Genomic DNA, 23,269 nt, shown 5'->3' on the forward strand with positions numbered 1-23,269 from the left:
AATGGGAGCTTAGAGCAGCACCAGAAACTGAGACTGGAGCAATAACAACTACTTCTCTCCACTGCTCACCTTGACTGCTGGTATCCAGATTTACTTCCTAAAAAGAAAGACAAAGAACAGAGCTGTAACAGAGTCACCACATACACTTCTGCTGCAGAGACAAATGGTGCCTCACCTGCTCGGGGGAAACCCCTCACCCGGGATGGGGCCCTCTGGCACACATTTAATCCATCTGAACCTGAAAAAAAAGTCCGGACAAGAGTCAAACGGTTGCAGGATAACTTAAGAGCTCCAGATATCCTGTGTCCATCTACAAATCCCACCTAGAGTCCAACTACACCCCACATTACAAACTTCAAGTCCCCGGGACTTCTCCTATTGCACCAGGCTATGCGGCAGGGCAGAGCAGCTCCGGCACAAATGTGTGCAGACACCCGTGACACAGGACGGGACGTGACAGACAACGGGGACACGACACGGACAGAAATCTCCTGGCAAGGAAAATGGCTGCGAGGACTGAGAGAATGCAAAAGGAGAAGACCGAGGGAAGACCGAGGGTGAGCTGATGAGGCTCAGAGAAACCTGGAGGAACAAGATGCTAACCGAATGATTTATTCCAAGAACTGCAAAGATGGATGCCCAAGAATCCTACGGCCAGAAGCCTCTACCTGCCCTCATGTTCTTTCGAGTCCTCGTCCACCATAATAGATCCTGGCGGGGCAGAGCTGTCCATACAGCTCAGAACAAGACCTGAAAAGACATCTGACCGGATGCTTCTAAAGAGACAAGAGAGTCTGATGCCTGTCTGAGCTCCTGAGGCGAAAGTTCTATGGCCTGGGTGCCAGGCCGAGGAATGCAGAGAGCACAGATGCTAACAATGATGCCAGGGTTTCTGACAGGCCCCTCCAAGGCCTAAGATAAAAGACATGACATATCCAAACACACATAATACACAAAAGACAAGTGACACGATACACACCGGGACTCCTCTGCCCTGCTCACCTCAGCACTGTGATCAAAAGTCAGGCTTTCCTTTTATGGGGCCTAAGCGGCCGCTTCATGGACACCCCCATGTCCAAAGGAGACTCAAAAACCCCTCCCAGTGGGTCCCTACCCTGCGCCCCGCTTTCATCCCCTCTGTGGGTTGTACGCCTCTACTTATCTCTCAGACATCTGGGGATGCAGGTCCGTGTCAGGTGCAAAAGAAGGCAGCCTCAACATCTGGGAAGTTCCTGCTGGCACTGTTGTTCAACAGCTTCCTGTTGTTTCTCAGTCATCTACATGAAAGAAATGCAAATATCAATGCATGATCTCTGCAGCACACTGGCCAAAACCCCACAATTCTGCTACTCACCGCTCTCCTAAGAATGCCCGGCTCCTGGGGCCGCACCCTTCGGCCGCGCTCCGAGGCTGATGAAAACACAGGAACGGATGCTTAGAGTTGCACTGGAAAGTGAGACTGGAGCAATAACAACTGCTTCTGTACCCTACTCAATGCTCACCTTGCCCACCTCACCTTGACTGCTGATATCCAGCTTTACCTCCTAAAAAGAAAAAGAACAGAGCTGTAACAGAGTCACACTTGACACTCCCCCTGCAGAGACAAACGGTGACTGACCTGCTCGGGGGAACCTCCTCACCCGGGATGGGTGGATGGATTTTGCCCTGGATTTTATCCTTCTGCATCTGAAAGAAAGCGAGGACAAAAGTCAAAGGCCTGCAGGATAACTTCACAGCTCCGAACATCTTCTGTCTATCTAGGAATATCATCTAGAGTCTGGCAACACCCCACAAACTGCAAGTCCCTGGGACTTGTCCTGTTGCAGCAGGCTATGCGGCAGGGCAGGGCAGAGCAGCTCCGGCACAAATATGTGCAGACACCCGTGACACAGAACGTGACAAACAGGGGGACGACAAACACAACACAGCATGCTTGTGGTGAGGGTCTCAAGGGGAAAAGGCAAAAGGGACCCCAAAGACACACTAGGTAACACGGTACGCCGGACAACACGACGTGGACCGGAACTGTTCTGCGCTGCCCGCCTGAAAGCTGCCATCAAAATCAGAGCCTCTCCCTTCAGCTGTCCTAAGAGGCCCCTTGGAGAAGATTACTTTTCCCTCTGCTATTTTTTAAATCTGTCCCAGGAACTCCCAACCCGCTACTCTCCCATTGTCCCATCTCCAGGCTGTGACTCTGACTTATCTTTTGGATGATCGGTGATGAGGATCCACGTTGCACCTGAAATGAGCCTGCCTCAGAGGGCCCTGTGATCGCCTGTTAGCCTCTCGGTCAGCTACAATAAAGAAAAACAAAACCAAAGTATGAGAACAGAGTTATGTGGGCCAAATCCCAGCGAGTCAGCTACTTGCCCTCTCCTGAGTGTGCCTGGCTCCTTCAGGCTCCAGCTTCATCCTGATTCCAAGGCTGTGGCCGTTATTACGAGTGACACCTGGGTTAGAGAAAGGCAAAGTTAAATGGCATTCCTGTGAGTGCAGTGGATGACCTTGTGTGCTGTAAGACGTGTGAATGCCTCTGCTCAGCTTCTAAAAGGCCTGGGGTGGGGGGCTCAAATAAACACCCTTTCTCACCCTGCTGCCTTCAAACCCATGCCCCCAACAATAACTCCTAACTGGATACCTGCTCACCCTCCCTCTCCTAGTCACAATCCTCAACTCACCTGAAGCCTCAGTCTCAAACATCATCTTTGACACTGGGCAGATGCCTCTTGTGACACGATGAATCTGCTGAAAAAAGTGTTGTAGCTGACACAACCTGGAGCCTCTGGAAGCTGCACTCCTCCTAAAAAAAAAAAAAAAAAACAGAACAAAACCAGAAATTACAAATGCACTTTACCGCCCCTAAACACAAAACCCAAAATTGTGAACTTAAATACTTGCTGTATTCCAGGCTGTTTTCTTCACAGTATCTTCAAAGCCTCTGTTGCTTTAGATGCCCAGAAACACCTGCTGAAAACAAGCTGAGGTAAACTGAAAGAGCCTCTTACCTGAAATGAGAGGAGAGCTCTTATCCCAGCACATCCCAGAGGGGGAATGAAGGCCCTGGGCAACGGCTGGGGTTAATATACCCCTGATGGTGCCCGCCTCTCGTTCCCATGGCACCCAGGAAAAGGGAGGGAGTGAATCCCACCGGGTATAAAAACCCTCAGAGTGGCTGCAGGTGTTTGGTGTTTCTAATTTGATTTCAAGGGGAGTAGAGGGCTTGTTATAGAAGAAAACTCTCCAGAAAAATATTAGTGATTTTTTTTTTTTTTGCAACATCTATTTGGAGCAAAAGGGTACAAAACTGGTAAGAAATAAAAGTTTCTGTTTAGACAGCATAACTAGATAAATTGGGTAATTTGCTGTTAACTTTCCTAATCATTCCTTAGTGGCTACTAAGTAGTATTTCACGTGTGACTAAGCTGGGTGGAGAAAATTGTCTAAGTCTCCTTGGGACCTCTAATTAGGCCTATCTACATTATAAGTAAAAATAAGAAAAATAAAAGCTTCCCAGGCAGTGTAAGGGTTAAGTGCGTGCCCGGCTTACCCTGCTCTGAGATACTTGGTCCTATGGCATGGAAAGAAGAGCCCTGAAATGTAGTTTTAAACCCTTAAAATGCTGAAAAAGGCAGAGCTTCCTTCCAGTGCACCCCTTAAACAGAGGAAATGGGGCAGCTACCTCTACTGAAACTAATACAATGGCAAATAAATAGCTTCTGCCCTTTAATTTATTCTCCTTAAGTTCTGGGAAAAGAGGGGTTTTCCTCTCCAATGGAATCCAGAGGTTTTCCTCTCTCTTTAAATCTCTCCGGTGATGAAAAAAGAGGGATTTTTCCCTCAGTTCAAACTCTTAAGATGGAGGGTATAGCTGGGCTTCTCCCTCAATTTAGGCCTCTGGACAACAAAAAGGGGCTGGCTACCCTTAATTCAAACCCATAAGAAACATTGTCAAGGTTTTCCCCTTCTACTTAAACTGGAAAATAATCAAAAATGAGGACTCCCTGTCAATTAATACCCCGAACAGCATAGAAAAGGCAGGGATTCTTTCAACTGAGACCACTAAAATTGCAGGGGAAGCAGAGTCCCTCCCAGTTTGAACACAAAAAATAAAGGAAAAGGAAGCTTTTTCCCTTTTTTCTAAACCCTTTTTCTCCTAATAACCCCTCTCCTTTCTGGGAGTGCTGTGGAGGGTCTGGGGGCCCTGGGGAGGGACTGACACAGTAAAAGGGGAAAGTTGAAAGCTCTCTCCTGGAACCCCACATGCTGCCTGGCCTGCTCAGATGCTGCCCCTTGGCAAAAGGGCTCTTCCCTTGGCATTTTCTCAAAGTGTTGCTCCGTGCCCGGGTGGATCCGGCTGCTCCCTAGTCCGTGCTGGATGCTCCGACCGTAATTCCTGGAGGGACCCTTGGGATGCCCCTGTTAGCCCCTTTGGACTAGCGGCTCCCTGTGCGGGTGTGCCTGGGTAACCCTCTGAAAGCAGCTGGGCACACGGGGGCTGCTAGACCTTGGAGTGGGCTTGAGGTGAAGAAAGGTCCTGTGAGGAGTTCCTTCCCCTGCACAGCCCTTCGTCTGCCCCTTAAACCATGGGCTGCCAGACTTCCCTTTCTAAGGAAATTAACCGTCTTTCCTCTCTGTGTGCCTGTGGCCGAAACTGCGATTCGGCCTCCAAAACCGCAGAGAACGATTTCTCACGGACCGCGGCTGCCGACGCCGAGAACTCTTGCCGCCCTTGGAGTGCCGCGTGCCTCCTGCGAACGGACGTCGACGCGCAGCGGGGGTGAGTTTGGCTTTACGGGGAAGAGGGCCAGCGCAGGATTTCTCCAGGAGCAAAGCTGCCCCCGCCGAGAACTCGGGCTCCCCTGGCAGTGCCGAGCACCTCCTGCAAACTGGTGTCGGGAAATGCGGGGGGTGAGTTTTTCTGTGCAGAAGTTCTCCCAGACCATAGCTGAGAGCATCTAACCCTAACCACAACAACTTAGCTGGGTCTAAAACTTACAACCTTTGGACTGGCAGCGTGGGACCCGACCCGCTGTGCCACTGCTGGCCCCTTGCTCAAGCATTCCCCTGCAGCCCTAAAACTCTGCCTTTTCAGAGGGTGTTTCCTCTGACCCCGACCGTAATCTTCAAAATATGCTAAAGACTCATAAAATGGCTTTGAAAAAGCCCCAACAATACCCGAAGAAGTCCCAGAAAAGTCCCTTCCAAAATCCCCTAAATACCTTTAAAAGTCCTGGAAAGAAACCTCACAAAGACATGCTCAGTCTCCGAACTCTACCTCTTGCTGTCTAGCCCACAGATGTCGTCCCTACCTTTTTGCAGTGGGTCCGTTGTCCTCTGAGGGTTCTGTCATTGTGCTGCTGTGTGAGGGTTGCTGTCTGGTCTCGCTGTTAGGGTTGCTGCGTTGTGCTGCTGTTGGGGGAAAAGGCTGTTTTCAGGGGGGCTGCTTCGGCTGAGGTTAGGGCTGGGGTGAGGGATGGTACAGCTGTACCGTGCACCCCTGATCTCCACTGGACTGTCCAGCCTTCAAGCCCTCTCCCTTTACCCCTCAACTGGTCCCTCTGCCCCCCAGCCCTCAGCTCCTGTGTGTCACCCTTGACCCCTCTCCTTTGCCCCTCAGCCCCCAGCTTCTCTGTGTCACCCTACAGCTGCCCCTGCCACCCTCAGCATCTCTGTGTGTCACCCGCTGTCCCCTCTCCCTGTTCCTCTCTCAGCTCCCAGCCTCTGTCACCCTCAAGCCCCCACAGTGCCCCTCAAGCTGCCCCTCAGCCTCCATGTGTTGTGCCATGAAAAGACCCTAAAAAAACCTAAAAATTCCCTGAAAACCCCCTAATCTTCAAAATGTCCTATAAACCCCATGAAAACCTAAAAATAGCCTCAGAATGCTATTAGAATACACTGGAAATACAATACTTTTAAAAAACCCCTAAAAAATCCCCAAAGAACCTTTAGAAATCCGTAAATATACCCTAAATAGTCCAAAAAGAGCTCTAAAAATACCCCAAAAATCCTTAAAATGCCCTGATAAGACCCTAAAAAAGCCTAAAAATTCCCTCAAAAACCCTAAAAATACCCTAGCCCTAAAAAGTCCTCCACATACCCTCAATAGTCCTTAAAAACCCCCAAGAACACCCAAATCCCCCCCCCCCAAACAATTCTTAAAAGTACTAAGAAAGCCCTTAAAATACCCTAACAAAATCTTTTAAAAGCCCTAAAAGTATCCTAAATGTTCCCAGAAAATTCCTGGAAAACTCCTCCAAAAAAGCCCTAAAATATCCTTTTAAAGCCGTGAGAAAAACCCTAAAAAAACCCCTAAAAAACTGCTCAGCCCCCAACTCCTACCTGTCACTGTCTAGACCACAAACATCATTGCTACCTTTTTATTAGGGCTGCTGTCTGCAGCTGCTGGGAGACTTCTGGGGCTGTCCCAGCATTGGGGTTACTGCCTTGTGCTGCTGTTGGAGAAAACTGGGGTCCTAGGGGTGCTCTTTAGGGTGACCTTGGGGTTGGGTTGAGGGCTGCTGCACCTGTACCCTAACCCTACCTGGTACCCTGTGTCCTTTGTACCCCTAACCCTCGGTGTGAGCACTTTATCCGTCAAGCCTCCCCCTCCTTGCCCCTCAGCCCGCAATGTCTGCGTGCCACCCCGAGACCTCTGACATTGTCCCTTGGCCCCCTGACGTCCACCGTGCACTCTCCACCTGGTTAGAGGTGGTTTTTAGGGTAAGGTTAGGGGTGGTGTGAGCGCTGGTTCACCTGTCACCCTCAAGCAGCCCCCACTTTGCCCCTCAAGGCATCTGCTCCCCCTCACCCTTTTCTTGTCACCCTCAAGTTCCCTGCTCCCAGCCTCTCAGCATCTCTGTGCCACCCTGGAGCCCTCCAGTTGCTCCTAACGCCCCCTTCTGCCTCTCAGCTCCCCCCATCCTCTGTGTCACCCTCCAGCCCCCTCCCCTCAGCCCGCAGCCCCTTGTGACACCCTGCAGCCCACAGACGTTGTCCCTGCCTGTCTCGCTTGGGTGTTGTCCTGCCGCGAGAGCTGCGCTGTCCTCCGAGGGTTCGGGCTCCTGCGTGCTGCTGGAGGGGACTCACGGGTGGGCGGTGGGTGAAGTAACGGATGGAGCGGGAAGTGTGCTGGGACGGGTTAAGGGCGGAGTGAGGGATGGAGCAAGGGCGGGCTGGAAAATAGAGTAGGGTTAGGGGCGGAGAAGGGGAGGCAGCAGCAGGGGGCTGAGGTGGGGAGGTGAGTCTTAGGAGGAAGCGTAACTCCGTAACTCCAAGACCGAGTCTGCAGCCAACGAGAACTCTGAGTGACCTGGGAGTGCCGAACGTCTTCGGCAAACTGATGTAAGGAAACTGGGGTGATGAGTTTTGTTTCCCTTGGAAAAGGGATGGCATCTGTGTCCATGGGCCTGCACCCTGCCCAGGACCTTTGATCTCGAGTGGGCTGCCACCTCCTAAAATTCCAAACATCGCAGGTGAGACAGGGGGTTGCAAATTTTACTTGGGGTAGAAACCAATTTTGGATTTAGCTGAAGTCTGCTGGTGAAACTTGTGTAGTCTGTTAATCGGTGTGCTTACAAAAAGGCCTGCAGAGAGAACAAAGGAAGTTTGAGGATTCTGTGGGAAAAAGAGAATCTGGGTTACAACCGAGTGCACGGCCTCGTCCCTGTGTGAGTAAAAGTCTGAGGTTTTGCCGGCAGCATCGCTGAGTGCTGAGGGGTCCCCTGGTCGATAGGGCAACTCGGGAGGGTTTGCTTCAGGCTTTGCTTGTGAAAGGTGTGAGAAAAGCAAGCAGCTGTGAAGCAGATGAGCCCCCTCTTGCCTGTTGAAGTGTTGGATAAATCAAAGATAAACCTCAAGGTCCCTTCCCACCCAAACCATTCCGTGATTCTTTGCCCTGGAGGCAAGGGTGCACCTGTCACCGCATTTCTCTTCACAGAGAAAAGCAAGGCACAATTCTCCCCAAGAATATTTCTGGGATTCACATTCTCTGAACCTCAGAGGAAGGAAAAACAATTCTTATCTCATTTGCTGTGCCTGTGTTTGTGCCGAAGTAGAATGCAGCGTGGAGATTGTTCACCCAAAGTGATGGTGTTTTGTTTCCTTGGCCTGTCAGGGCCAAGTGTGTGTGCGTGTCGGGACTGTTGGGTGACAGTCATGAGTTGGGTGCGGGGTTGAGTACTTGGCAGATTGGGTTTAGATGTAATGTAATATAGTATAATAAAGCAATTAATTAGCCTTCTGATAAGGCAGAATGCAGATTGGAAATATTTGCACATATGATATTAAAGGACATGTGAACCACCTTTCTGTGAGACAAAGACACAAGACTCGGCCCATCCCTAACTTAGGACACAGCTAAAAAATAATAGATAAAATAATTTTTAACCTATTTTTGAAGAACTCTCTAAAACTAATGGCAGATGATATAGCTATTTTATCTGGTAAGCTTCCGTGCAAAATTTCCTGCTGATGCTGGCTCAGACGGATGGAGATTTGGGAGGAGGGGGAAGAACAAAGTGCCACGGGGCTTTATTGGATGAGCCTTGAAAGGTTTCTGCAAGCTTCTATTGCAAGGTTGATGAACCTTGTGTTTGTTAACTTCAGTTTTGCTCAGTGTTTTAATCCTGCTTTATCTCCTGTGGTCCAGATGACACATTCACACATCTTTAGAAAATTCAGTGGGATGCTCTTCAAACAACATGTGACTTTGCACCAGTGAGGGCAGAAACTTGATGGTTTTACCTCAATCTATAGTTTTTCAATATTGCTATAGAAAGTGCTTTTCTGTGAAATGTCTACTTTGGTTAGATCATGCAAATTTAGTGCTGGCTGCTACTTCCATAAGATGAAGAGTAAGAATAACTCAGGAATGTTTCATCATTTGTCTCTGCACTGGTCAGAAATGGTAATTTGAGCTCAAATCTACAGAAATTTAGCAAAAGAAGTTGGACACTCAGAGGATAAAAATAGAAAAAATGCATTGGAAGGATTTTTCCTGCTAGTGAGTGAGTTTCTACCTGTAGGAGCATCGGGGGGTAGCACGGTCGGGACGGACGGAGATGAGAAGTCATATTGCTATAAGCTGGGTGATATGGGGTAACCTTTAAATGAGGGCCATCTTCTCCTAAGAAATGAAAGAAGGAACAGGTATCCATAGTTAATGAGCCTAGGATTTCTAGCTCTTGAAGGTCAGATTTATCAGCTTTAGAATTATCAATATAAGTTTGGTGTTTCTGGCTGGGAGTTGGAGATACGTGATGATCATCATATGGCCAATATTTATCAGGAGTAACATTATCAAAACCCTTTGGGAAAGGTACTCCAACTAGACAGGTTGAAAAAGGTTTGTCAGGGCTTGTGTCAGATAGACGGATGGTATCGGAGCCTGCAGACCTGGCTAAAGCAACCCAGACGTTCGTCTTTGGTTGATTGACATGTAAAGCTTCTGTTTGTGCTGCCTGTGCGACTGCTTGCGCTGTTTGAGCTGTAAGAGCCCTTTCAATTTTTTCTCCTAGAGTTTTTCCAAGTTCATTTGCCTGGATAATTGCCACTTGCTGTGGACTCCCAATTTTGTTACAGGCATCCATCATTTCAGGCACTGTGGGTTTTTCTTTTCCTAGGGCTTTGATAACTCTTTTACATTCTGCATTGGCATTATTTTCAATAATGTCCCGTATCATTATTGGGCAAGCTATATCATCGCCGCATTGTCTTTCTGCTCCTTGCATTACCCAGCCCACAAATGTGGTAAATGGTTCAGACGAGTCTTGCCTAATCATATTATAGGCTTTTTCAAAACTTCTTGCAGGCTGAATTTGCAAAAAGGCTCTGCGAGCCATCTTTTTAATGTCATCTAACGCTGTTTTGGGTAAATTCACTCAATTATCATTCTGATCATCAGGAGGGTCACCAGTCAGCTTAGACATGACAAGGGTACGAAGGTCTGCATCGGTACTTTGTCTATAAGTGGCTAGTACCCCTGTGAGCAGTCTTTTCCATTTGAGTTCCCATAGCATATATTGTGAGTCTGTGAGAATTATACTAGCAAGATTTTTACAGTCATTTGGTGTGAGTGTATGTCCTTCCAGGGTACTTTTCAGCAGTTGCTTAAAATATGGGGAGCAGATACCACGTCCCTTATTGCTTTTCGCACTTCTTTTATCTCAGGAGGTGGGATAGCCACCTGTGTTCTAGGACTGGCGGCTTGCTGGCTGAATGGCACAGGCATAGCTAGAGGATTTAGACTTTCTTCTTTGCAAATCTGGCCTCTGACTTCATCCTAGTCTGTTAGTTGAAAATTATCAAAATATTTTTGTGAGTTTTCTAATTTGGGATTAATGCTGATGAATTTTCAGCGTTTAGTGTCTCTTTTTGGGTCAGAAATCTGTCCCAAACACTGGGGAGACTCTGGAGCTGTTTGGGAACAGTTCTTTTTCGAAATTCTTTTGTGTTGGATCAAAGGGTTGGCATTTGCAGGGTAAAGACCCTGGAAATAATTTGGCAGATCAGGAAGCTAAGGATGCAGCAGAAAATGGAGCTGAAAGAGTTAATATTAAGTCCAAATGAGGAAAAATTGGAAATTCCAAAGTTTAGGGAAGCAAAAAAAAAGGCGAATTAAAACAAGATAGGTGGCGAAAAAGATAAATGGGGAAATAGAAACATCTTGATGGAAGACAGATAATAAATGCTTACTAGGGAATAGCAGAGGACATGTATCAAAACGCCCAGTGGGATACTCGGGCTTTGTGTGATCATTTTTTTAAGGAACTATGGATGCATTGCGATTTTTGGAGTAGAAAAACAAGTAACTGAAAGATGTATAATTTGCCAAAGGATAAATAAAAGGGTGGTGCGAAAAACAACATGAGAAGGTCGTGGGTTAACTCGTCGACCATTTCAAAGTATCCAAGCAGAAGTTTGCTTTGGTAAGCTCTGGATTTATTTCTAAAAACCGTTTAATCCAGGAAAAAAAAAGGATATACCACATGCTGGGCAGGAGGGAGATTGTAAGAAAATAACATTTTTAAAGGCAATAAAAGAAAAACGGTGAAAGTATAAGGCTGGGAACGAAATATTACCTCATCCATTCCCGTTTGTTCCCCGACTCGTTCGCGGCTGCCCCAGCCCCTGTGCCGACTCCGGCACAGTCCGTCTGTCCCGGTCCGTCTGTCCCGGTCCGTCTGTCCCGGTCCGTCTGTCCCGGTCCGTCTGTCCTGGTCCGTCTGTCCCGGTCCGTCTGTCCTGGTCCCGGCCGCCTGGCCCGCGGCCGCTCCGCTGGCCGTGCCGGCGGAAGGGGCGGGGGGTCCGTCCTGCCGTGTGCACCGTGGGTACCGCGCTGACCGCACCGAGGGGGGGTCCCGTCTGTGCCATCCCCGTCTGCCCTGACTCTGCTCGGCTCCCGCCGCTGCAGCCGGGGTCAGTCCCGGCTTTGTCTCTGCCGGATCAGCCGCCGTGAGCCACGTGGGGCCGATCCATGCTGCAGCTCGGTCTGCACCGGAACAGCCCCTGGCGCGATCCCGGCTGCAGACCCCGCCTTTGGAGCTTCCAGACCCTGAGTGGTGCCGATCCCCTCGGGCGATCCCGGCTGCAGACCCCGCCTTTGGAGCACCCAGACCCTGAGTTGTGCCGAGTTCCCCCGTCCCGCCCTGAGCTCCGTTCCCTTGGTAACCACAGCTACCGGCTGCTCAGCGGAACTCTCTAAAGGAATCACCTTATTGAAACACTAAAAGTTCAGGTAAAAGAAAACCCTCTCCTGATTCATCCTAAAAATACGGGAGAAAAGCTATAGAAGATAAAAATCCAAAAAGAATGGGATAAAGGGATTGGTCTATTTCCATTAAAAGAGGCTCCCATAGGAAGGGGCGGACCAGGGTTTGTAAATGCTCCTTTGACTTTGTCTGAGGTCTGAAATTTTAAGAAATAAATAAAAGGGATATTTGGAGGATCCCATAGGCATAGCTGAAGAATTAGACCAATTTTTAGGTCCAAACATTTATACTTCAGAAGAGATGTGGTCTGTAATGAAAATAATATTTTTCTCAGGAAGAAAGGCAATTAATCAGAGCAGCTGAAATAAAAGCTTAGGAAAAAGGATAATCTACGGGGACCCCCAGAGAAGACAAAATGCCAACTGTACCTCCTGAGTGGGGTAAAAATAACGAGGAGGGGAGTAAACACATGAATAATTATTGTAATTACATAATCAAAGGAACAAATGCGACAGCATATCTAAAGCGAGATGCAAAAAAAAAAACCCACGGTTTTTAAGGGACAGCTTTTCGAGGGGAAAGAAGAAACTGCAACTAAATAGATAAACAAACTTAAGAGAAATAGGAAAATGGTCCTAGGTAAGCAGAAGATCTGAAAATCTTTAAAGAGATGGGCACAGAGGAGGAATAGGGAGGTCATAAGCTCTAATTTTTTGGGGGGGACAAATACCATCTGGAGCCTGTGATAACTTTAAAAGTGGATCCCCAAGAAGAAGAATTGGAATTTGTAATAGACACAGGGGCAGAGAGAACCTGCCTGTTAAATATTCCAAAAAGTTATAGTGTGAGCAAACATATAGTGAAAGTAACAGGGGCAAAGAGGGAAAGTTTTACATTTCTGCTCATTAAAGATGTAGTAATTGAGGGAAGAAACTAAAGTTTGGATGGGAGATGTCTTGTTGGTCCCAGGGGCAGGTAGCAATTTATTGGGAAGAGTCTTACAAGTGCAGATAAGAATAGGAGTTATATCAGAAAATGGGAAAATGACAGCTAGAGTTTTAAAATTATTTAAAAGAGGATGAAGAAAAAAAAAATCACCAAAGAAGTTTGGGGTGAAGAAGGAAATAGGGGAAGATTAAATATCGACCCCATAAGGGTTACAATTGAGAGAGAAGATTGTCATATGTGTACATCAGTATCCTGTATCTTTAGAAGGACGGGAAGGTTTGAAGCCAGTAATAGAAGGACTAATAAAGGATGGGGCATTAGAACCTTGTATGTCTCCTCATAATATCCCTATTCCCCCAGTAAAGTCTGATGGGAGTTATAGACTAGTACAAGATTTAAGGGAGGTTAATAAAAGAACTCAGACTCACTACCCAGTGGTAAAATATCTTAGACACTTAATAAATAAAAGTAGCTAGAAAACCAACCATGAGAAAATTGCAAGAATTTTATTCATTCTCCCTCCCTCTTCAAAGAGAGAGATCAGAAAATTACCTAGATGATGGAAATATTATAGATTGAGGGGTACGCACAAGTAGCAAAATTTGTGTATGAAAAAAACGGACAGAAGGAGATGATATAAAACAGACCAAAGAAGATATTGTTAAATTAAAAGACTTAAGTTAAAACTAGCCTAAGTACCAGCTTTAAGCTTACCTTTGTTAGAAAAGTCATTTATCATTTATACATAAATACAGTAAATGGAGTAGCTCATAAAATTTTAATTCAAGACTAAGGAAGAATAAAAAAATATCTAGTAGCTTATATATCAAAGATGTTAGACTCAGTAAGCCACAGCTAGCCAGTAGGTATTTAACAGCTACTGCAATCCTAGTAAAAGAAAGTTGTAAGCTTACTTTTGGAAGTAATTGAGTTAGGTTCACTTCATACCATCTGAGGTGTGTTGAATCAAAAAAAACAGGTAAGAAGAAAGAGAAGTTGAAGTAGGGAGGTGGTTAGCAAACTCGGAGATGTTAGAATGTGAAGTGATGACATCTTGGTGCTAGAAGAGAGCAGAAGTGTGAATGCGGTTTTTTTTGCATGAAAGGCAGGGAAGTGTCTCAACACACGGTTGTTAGGAGGTTATTCAATGCCGAACTGAGGTCCAGAATGGGTTTAGCAGAACGGGCCCTCCTTGAAGGGAAAAGAGGAGAAGTTGACTAGAGAAAGGAAAAGAATGTCAGGAGCACCTGGGGACGCCAGGTTTGGGGTTGTCAAGGTTGGGAGGTGTCTGACCGCTCCCTAGGAGCGGTGGGGTCTCGGAGGCTGCGGCAGGCACCGATCCATGGAGGTGACCCGGTGGCAGTGCTGGCAGCAGGGGACACGGGTTTGCCGGGCAGGAGCGGGCTGGCTCCGTGGCGGAACTGCCGGGGGGGCTCCCAGGCTGCCGGGGTCCCGAGTCGAGGATGGCAGCGTCGGCCCCGGTAAGTGGGCTGAGAGAGAGAAGGAAAGAGAAAGAGAGAGAGAGGGCAAAAGGGACCCAAGGCTGCCCCCAGGGTCCCCATGCCCCTGGCTGCTCTCCCCTGCTCCGGCCCCGCAGCCAAGTGGCAGCACGGCATTGACAGCAAGGCCGTGAAAAGAGCGGGAGGGGGCTAGCACTAAAAGATAAAATCAAAGCAGAGATTGCTGACTCTCCAAACCTCACAAAGTGGGTTGTTTTTCTTAAGTAAGAAGGTTTTTGGTTTTTTCTTTTGTGTGTTTTGTTTGCTGTTAAAAAGAAGTTTTTTTGTTTTTGTTTTTTTTTCCTGAAGAATGGGTTTGTAAGGCTAAAACAATTAAATTCTGCCCCAAAAGTAAAAAGCAATAGATGTGATACATCTCGTGTTAAAATTGGTCTAGCTTTTCTTATTTAACTAACTGTAACTCCCAGAAAGAAGAATTTGCCTCTGCAGCTATTAGCACAGCTGGATAGAAGAAGAAGAGGCTGCTGTGGAAAAAGCTTTTAGCTAAACCCAGAAAGTTTGGAAGAAAAGTGAATGGTAAAAGTTAATGCAGTATTGTCCTTTTTTTATTACTATGCTATTAAGAAGTCCTTTCCCGGTACTACTGAAGCAACAATCAGAATCACAGAAAGAGGGTGAATTCATGCCAGCAGAATCAAAGGACTTGTGAAGGAACCTGAGGAATGGACTGTTGCATTTAAACCGGGTGATACCAAACTGACTTTCCAATGGGGACTGAGTGGTAATAGTTTGGGAAAAGCCAAATGATCCAAAAAATGTACAAAGAACAACACTGAATTAAGAATTAAGACGACGCTTATACCACTGGTTTCAAGCACTGCCTGGTTTTATTCTGGTCTTGCCTGAATAAAACATCTCCTTCGGGGAGGAATACTCCAGATAGAAGGATCAAGACCGTTTTTGTGTTCTGACCTAAGCCTGAGAATTGTACAGGGAAGAAGGGGAATTACCATTTCCATCAGTAAACTTTATTTGATTCATTCCAATACTGGACATGCTAGCTGGGTTATAAGTAAATGCTTGAATTGTGAGAATAATTAGTATTGAAGTTCACAAAATTTATGCTCTTATTGCAAAAAGTGTTAAAGTAATAACTTAGCTTTGTGGATGGGAATTATTAGTGCCTGGTGAATGAGAGATACCTGAAGAACCGTAAAAGACCACAGTTAAAGGGTGTTCAAACCAATTTGCCTGGAAATTAGTTAAGAGAAAGTGACAAGGAAATAGAGGGCAAGTGCAGATTGGCCTCTGTATTTTGCCACCGAGAAGATCAAATACACCTGCTGTGGGTTGCAACCTCACAGGCCTGGGAGGTGGGAGTATAAGGCATACTGGACCTCTGTTATTCCTGTTTCTGGCACTCATTTGTTCTCTTTTCCCTTTCGGGATACCAGCAAGATTGTGTCACAAATGCTGCAGAAGGCATCACGTGGAAAGAAACCAAAGTTCCTCTTTAATTACACACACCTATGTCAACAGCCACTGTTATAACCCATCCAAATTAAGAACCTGTAGGCAAAATGGAGTAAATTATTGGATTACAAGAAACTTAGGAAAAAGTGGTAATAGATTTGGAATTGAATGTCCAAAAGGAGAGAGATGGATTTGTTTTAAATTTAATCTTGAAGATATGGTTCAAGAAGATTTGGTAAAAAAACCAAATAATAAATGAAAAGGTAAAACCAGCACAGCAACTTAACTCTGTATTGACCCCAAATTATCTATTGAGTCGTATTACAAGACTCCAAGCAGTTATAGAAATGATAGCAAATGGAGCTGCCCAGGCATTGGAGTTAATATCAAGTCAGCTAAGCCAAACAAAAACTGTAGGGTATCAGAATAGGTTGGCTTTACACTATTTATTGGCCAAAGAAGGGGGTGTTTGTGGAAAGTTTAATATATCAAATTGTTGAAAATTGATGACCACAGAAAAGTCATTCTAGAAAAAGCAAAAGAAATCAAAGAAGAAAAAAATACATATGTATGTAATAACCCAGGTACCGGTCCAAAAATTAGAAAACAATGTTAAAACCTAGCTGTTAGGGTAATGTATTAGAAGAAATTAAGGTCTTTCATTTTATGTGTTGCAACTATTTTTATATTTCTTCCTTGTGTAATCCCCTGTTTTATTTTGCCCTCATAGTCCAGAAGATGCAAGTAGATAAGAAATATTGCTCAAGCCAAAGGATTTACAAAGAATAAGAGTGGGGATTGTGAAAAATGCAGGTATTTTATGATTGGCTTTTTGGAAATAATAAAATGAATATTATATGTGTTGTGTTAGAAAGTAATGGTGTATTAATTCTCTTAAGTAGTGTGTTAAATAGAGTTTTAGGTTACAAAAACTGTTAATATAGAAACGATGCTATGTAAGATACTTTTTTTAAAGAAAGGACTTGCAGCAAGATAGCGGCCACCGGACACCTGGATCTTTCAGAGAAAAAGAATTTATTGCCCTCTTATCAGAAGAAACAAACTTCTTCCCACCTCCAAGGCGCTGTTAGGATTAGAAGGAAGAAGTGGATGATGACCAGACAGAATCCTGTGTTTGAATGGAATTTATGCACCATGTACGAAGTGTATGACTATGCAACAGGCTATTGCTTTTAAGGGTTAATCCTTTGTTAACGGGGGTCCTTTTTCAGGCTCGTGCTGCCCAGAAAAGGGTACCTGGACGTCCATAACTCTTTGTTTTTGTTGTCTCATATTGTCCTAATTCAAATTGTCCAAATTATTATTACTCTAATTGTATGACTATTTTTATAACCATTTTATTACTAATAATCTTTCAAAAATTTTAAAAGCAAGTGATTGATGTTTTTCACACCAGTCTGTTAGGTGAAAATTATCAAAAGATTTTTGTGAGTTTTCTAATTTTGGCATTAATGCTGGCAAATTTTCAGGGTTTACTGTCTAATTTTGGGTCGAGAAATCTGTCCCAAACACTGAGGGGACTCTGGAGCTATTTGGGAACAGTTCTTTTTCAAAATTCTTTTGTGTTGGGATCAAAGAGCTGGCATTTCCAGAGGCAAAATAATTCTCTGTCTGTCCTGTATTTATTAAAGCAGCTGTCATATTCCAACCTCCTCCTCCTCCTCCTCCTCGTCGCATGGTTTGTGTGCATGGATGTGGCTGTGCAGATGAATCGTGACACAAAGTAGTCCCACTGGGTGCTAGGAGTGTGGAAGGCAAAAACGCAGAGGCACACCAGGTATCGGTTGCTCAGGGTTACGTGCTGCGGAGGGATCTCTTGGTGCCGGCAGAAGTAGAGACGTAGAAGGATACATGCAAGGCGCTGCAGTTTTCGCCTGATGTGGTGCCGTGTATAAACACAGTGGTGGCAGAAGTGGCGTGAAAGGGCACAGGGATGCCGGCTGTGGCCGGACAGCGGCACGCAGCGGCTCGGAACCGGGACCGGGCTGTACCAAAGCTGTGGTGAACACAGTGGGGGTTGGCGGCGGGGCCGTGGAGATAGAACTGCGCATGCGTGCGGCTGATCCCGGAAGCAGCGCTGTGGTTCCATGAGTCGGCGCAGAGTGATATCGCTGGTGCTGGGGTTGTAGCAACTGCGCATGCGTGGGTTCTGTCACTACCGCAGTGCGGGCAGTCATCATGGCGGTGGGCGGGCCGGGGGGTGCGGGAGGAGGCAGAGCTGGGGGAACGGGAACGGGGCTGCGGCTGCGGGCGTGGAAGGGAACGCCGGGACGTCCGTGGTTGCAGGAGGCGGCCGAGCCGCGCCATCCAGCGGCTCTGAAGCGGGAGGGTGCGGTGGGGAAGGCACGGCTCGGCCCGCCATGCAGCGGCGGCGGCAGGAGAGGGGAAGCGACCACGGGGGGCGCTGACGGGAGCCTGGGCTGGAGCGCCACGGCGCCGGCACGGGGCGCCCGGGTAAAACAGTCATTAAAACACCCTAAAAATTATTGAAAAAGCCCTAAAGGTATCCTAAACATTTCCAGAGAATTTCTAAAAAACTCCTGCAAAAAAACCCCTGAAATATCCGTAAAAATCCCTGAAAAATCACCTGAAAGACCCTAAAAAACAGTTTAACCCCTACCTGTAACACTGTGGCCTCCAAACAGCATCTCTACCTATTAATCAGGGAAACTGCAAGACCCTCAAACACCACCACAATCACCAGCTTGAGTTGGTCTGGGCAGCACCAAATAAAATAAAATAAAAAGTTTTAAAAATAGAAAAATTAAAAATAAAAATTAAATAAAAAATAAAATAAAAAAAATAAAATAAATGCTTTAAAAATGGGAAAATAAAAAAAATAGAATATTTAAAAAATAAAAAGCTTTAAAAACAGAAAAATTAAAATTAAAAATACAAAAAATTTTTTTAAAAAAAGAAATGCTTTAAAATAGAAAAATTAAAACTAAAAATGGAATAAAAATGAAATTGAAAAAATAAAAGAAATGCTTTAAAAATAAAAAAATCAAAACTAAAAAATTAAATAAAAAATAAAATTAAAAGAATAAAAGAAATGCTTTAAAAATAGAAAAAGCAAAACTAAAAATAAATAAAAAAATAAAATTAAAAAATAAAATAAATGTTTAAAAATAAAAAAATTAAAACTAAAAATTAAATAAAAAATAAAAAGAGCTTTAAAAATAGAAAGATCAAAAATAAAAATTAAATAAAAAATAAAAAATAAAAAAATGTTTTAAAAATAAAAAATCAAAACTAAAAATTAAATAAAAAGGAAAATTAAAAAAATAAAATAAAAGCTTTAAAAATAGAAAAAGCAAAAAATAAAAATTAAATAAAAAATTTAAAAAAAGGAAAATTAAAAAAATAAAATAAAAGCTTTAAAAATAGAAAAAGTAAAAAATAAAAATTAAATAAAAAATAAAAATAAAAAGATAAAATAAATAGTTTAAAAATAAAAAATTAAAACTAAAAATGAAATAAAAAATAAAAGTAAAAAATAAAAAAAAGGTTTAAAAATAGAAAATTTTAAAAAATTAAATAAAAAATAAAAAAATCTTTAAAAACAGAAAGATCAAAAATAAAAATTAAATAAAAATAAAATTGCTTTAAAAATAAAAAATCAAAAATAAAATTAAATAAAAAATAAAATTAAAAAATAAAATAAATGCTTTAAAAATAGAAAAAGCAAAACACAAACAATGAAAGAAAATATAAAATTAAAAAAATAAAATAAATAGTTTAAAAATTAAAAATCAAAACTAAAAATGAAATAAAAAATTAAATAAAAAAATTTAAAAAAGCTTTAAAAATAGAAAGATCAAAAATAAAAATTAACTAAAAAATTTTAAAAAGCTTTAAAAATAAAAAAGTCAAAACTAAAAATTAAATAAATAATAAATTTTTTTTAAAAAGCTTTAAAAATAGAAAAAGCAAAAAATAAAAATAAAATAAAAAATAAAATTAAAAAATAAATGATTAAAAAAATTTAAAATAAAAATTAAATAAAAAATAAAATTAAAAATAAAAAAAAGCTTTAAAAATAGAAAAAGCAAAAAACAAAAATGAAATAAAAAATAAAATTAAAAAAATAAAATAAATGCTTTAAAAATAAAAAAATTAAAACAAAAAATTAAATAAAAAATAAAATTAAAAATAAAAAAAGCTTTAAAAATAGAAAAAGCAAAAAATAACAATGAAATAAAAAATAAAATTAAAAAAATAAAATAAATGCTTTAAAAATAAAAAAATTAAAACAAAAAATTAAATAAAAAATAAAATTAAAAATAAAAAAAGCTTTAAAAATAGAAAAAGCAAAAAATAACAATGAAATAAAAAATAAAATTAAAAAAATAAAATAAATGCTTTAAAAATAAAAAAATTAAAACAAAAATGAAATAAAAAATAAAATTAAAAATAAAAAAAAGCTTTAAAAATCGAAAAAGCAAAAAATAAAAATGAAATAAAAAATAAAATTAAAAAAATAAAATAAATGCTTTAAAAATAAATTAAAACAAAAAATTAAATAAAAAATAAAATTAAAAATAAAAAAAAGCTTTAAAAATCGAAAAAGCAAAAAATAAAAATGAAATAAAAAATAAAATTAAAAAAAAATGCTTTAAAAATAAAAAAATTAAAACAAAAAATTAAATAAAAAATAAAATTAAAAGATAAAATAAAAAGCTTTAAAAATAGAAAAATCAAAAATAAAAATTAAATAAAAAATAAAAAATAAAATAAATGTTTTAAAAATAAAAAAATCAAATCTAAAAATAAATAAAAACTAAAAAAATAAAATAAATGCTTTAAAAATAGATAAAGCAAAAATAAATATGAAATAAAAAATAAAATTAAAAAAAAATAAATAGTTTATAAATAAAAAATGAAAACTAAAAACTAAAAAATAAAATTAAAAAAATAAATGCTTTAAAAAATATAAAACAAAAATTAAATAAAAAAAATTAAAAAATAAAATAAAAAGCTTTAAAAATAGATAAATCAAAAATAAAAATTAAATCAAAAATAAGAAAAAAAGCTTTAAAAATAAAAAACTCAAAACTAAAAATTAAAAAAAAAAAAAAAAATTTTTAAATGCTTTAAAAATATAAAAATTTAAACTAAAAATTAAATAAAAAGGAAAATTAAAAAATAAAATAAATGCTTTAAAATAGAAAAATTAAAACTAACAAAAAGATTAAAAAAAGCTTTAAAACTAAGAAAATTTAAAAAAATAAATAAAAATTAAATTTAAAAAAAATTAATTAAAAATAATTAAAAAACAAAATAAAATCCGTAAAGTACTGTAAAGTACCGTAAAAGTTCCATAAAAGGTAGTGTCGTAAAGCGCGACTGTCAAAAAACCGCACCTTTTACGACAGTCGCGCTTTACGGCACCTTCCACGACAGTTTTACGACAGTCGCGCTTTACGACGCTTTTGCGACAGTCGCGCTTTACGGCACCTTTTACGACAGTTGCGCTTTACGGCAGTTTTGCGACAGTCGCGCTTTACGGCCCCTTTTACGACACTTTTGCGACAGTCGCGCTTTACGGCACCTTTTACGACACTCGCGCTTTACGGCACCTTTTGCGACAGTCCCGCTTTACGGCACCTTTTGCGACAGTCGCGCTTTACGGCAGTTTTTACGACAGTCGCGCTTTACGGCACCTTTTACGACACTTTTGCGACAGTCGCGCTTTACGGCACCTTTTACGACAGTCGCGCTTTACGGCCCCTTTTACGACACTTTTGCGACAGTCGCGCTTTACGGCAGTTTTACGACAGTCGCGCTTTACGGCACCTTTTACGACACTTTTGCGACAGTCGCGCTTTACGGCCCCTTTTACGACACTCGCGCTTTACGGCACCTTTTGCGACAGTCGCGCTTTACGGCACCTTTTGCGACAATCGCGCTTTACGGCAGTTTTTACGACAGTCGCGCTTTACGGCACCTTTTACGACACTTTTGCGACCGTCGCGCTTTACGACACCTTTTACGACACTTTTGCGACAGTCGCGCTTTACGGCAGTTTTACGACAGTCGCGCTTTACGGCACCTTTTACGACACTTTTGCGACAGTCGCGCTTTACGGCACCTTTTGCGACACTCGCGCTTTACGGCACCTTTTGCGACAATCGCGCTTTACGGCAGTTTTTACGACAGTCGCGCTTTACGGCACCTTTTACGACACTTTTGCGACAGTCGCGCTTTACGGCACCTTTTACGACAGTCACGCTTTACGGCACCTTTTGCGACAGTCGCGCTTTTCAGCACTGCCTTTTGTGGAACATTTACGGTTTTTATTTTGTTTTTCATTTATTTTTAATTAATTTCATTTTTTTAATTTTATTTTTTATTTAGTCTTTATTTTTAATTTATCTATTTTTAAAGCTGTTTATTTTATTTTTCTAATTTTATTTTTTATTTAATTTTTTTTAATTTTTCGATTTTTAAAGCTTTTTATTTTTTTAATTTTATTTTTTATTTAATTTTTGTTTTTAATTTATCTATTTTTTAAAGCTTTTTATTTTATTTGTCTAATTTTTTTATTTAATTTTTATTTTTAATTTATCTATTTTTTAAAGCTTTTTATTTTATTTTTCTAATTTAATTTCTTATTTGATTTTTATTTTTAATTTTTCTATTTTTAAAGCTTGTTATTTTTTTTTAATTTTATATTTTATTTAATTTTTGGGTTTTATTTTTCTTTTTTTAAAGCTTTTTATTTTATTTTATTAATTTTATTTTTTATTTAATTTTTATTTTTAATTTTTCTATTTTTAAAGCTTTTTATTTCATTTTTCTAATTTTATTTTTCTAATTTATTTGATTTTTATAGCTTTTTATTTTATTTTTTAGATTTCTTATTTAATCTTTATTTTTAATTTATCTATTTTTAAAGCTTTTTATTTTATTTTTCTAATTTTATTTTTTATTTAGTTTTTATTTTTATTTTTTCTATTTTAAAGCTTTTATTTTATTTTTCTAATTTAATTTCTTATTTACTTTTTATTTTTAATTTTTCTATTTTTAAAGCTTGTTATTTTTTTTTAATTTTATATTTTATTTAATTTTTGGTTTTTATTTTTCTTTTTTTAAAGCTTTTTATTTTATTTTATTAATTTTATTTTTTATTTAATTTTTATTTTTAATTTTTCTATTTTTAAAGCTTTTTATTTCATTTTTCTAATTTTATTTTTCTAATTTATTTGATTTTTATAGCTTTTTATTTTATTTTTTAGATTTCTTATTTAATCTTTATTTTTAATTTATCTATTTTTAAAGCTTTTTATTTTATTTTTCTAATTTTATTTTTTATTTAGTTTTTATTTTTATTTTTTCTATTTTAAAGCTTTTATTTTATTTTTCTAATTTAATTTCTTATTTACTTTTTATTTTTAATTTTTCTATTTTTAAAGCTTGTTATTTTTTTTTAATTTTATATTTTATTTAATTTTTGGTTTTTATTTTTCTTTTTTTAAAGCTTTTTATTTTATTTTATTAATTTTATTTTTTATTTAATTTTTATTTTTAATTTTTCTATTTTTAAAGCTTTTTATTTCATTTTTCTAATTTTATTTTTCTAATTTATTTGATTTTTATAGCTTTTTATTTTATTTTTTAGATTTCTTATTTAATCTTTATTTTTAATTTATCTATTTT

The sequence above is a fragment of the Molothrus aeneus genome, chromosome 23 (genome assembly GCF_037042795.1).
Source record: "Molothrus aeneus isolate 106 chromosome 23, BPBGC_Maene_1.0, whole genome shotgun sequence".
Classification (NCBI taxonomy): domain Eukaryota; kingdom Metazoa; phylum Chordata; class Aves; order Passeriformes; family Icteridae; genus Molothrus; species Molothrus aeneus.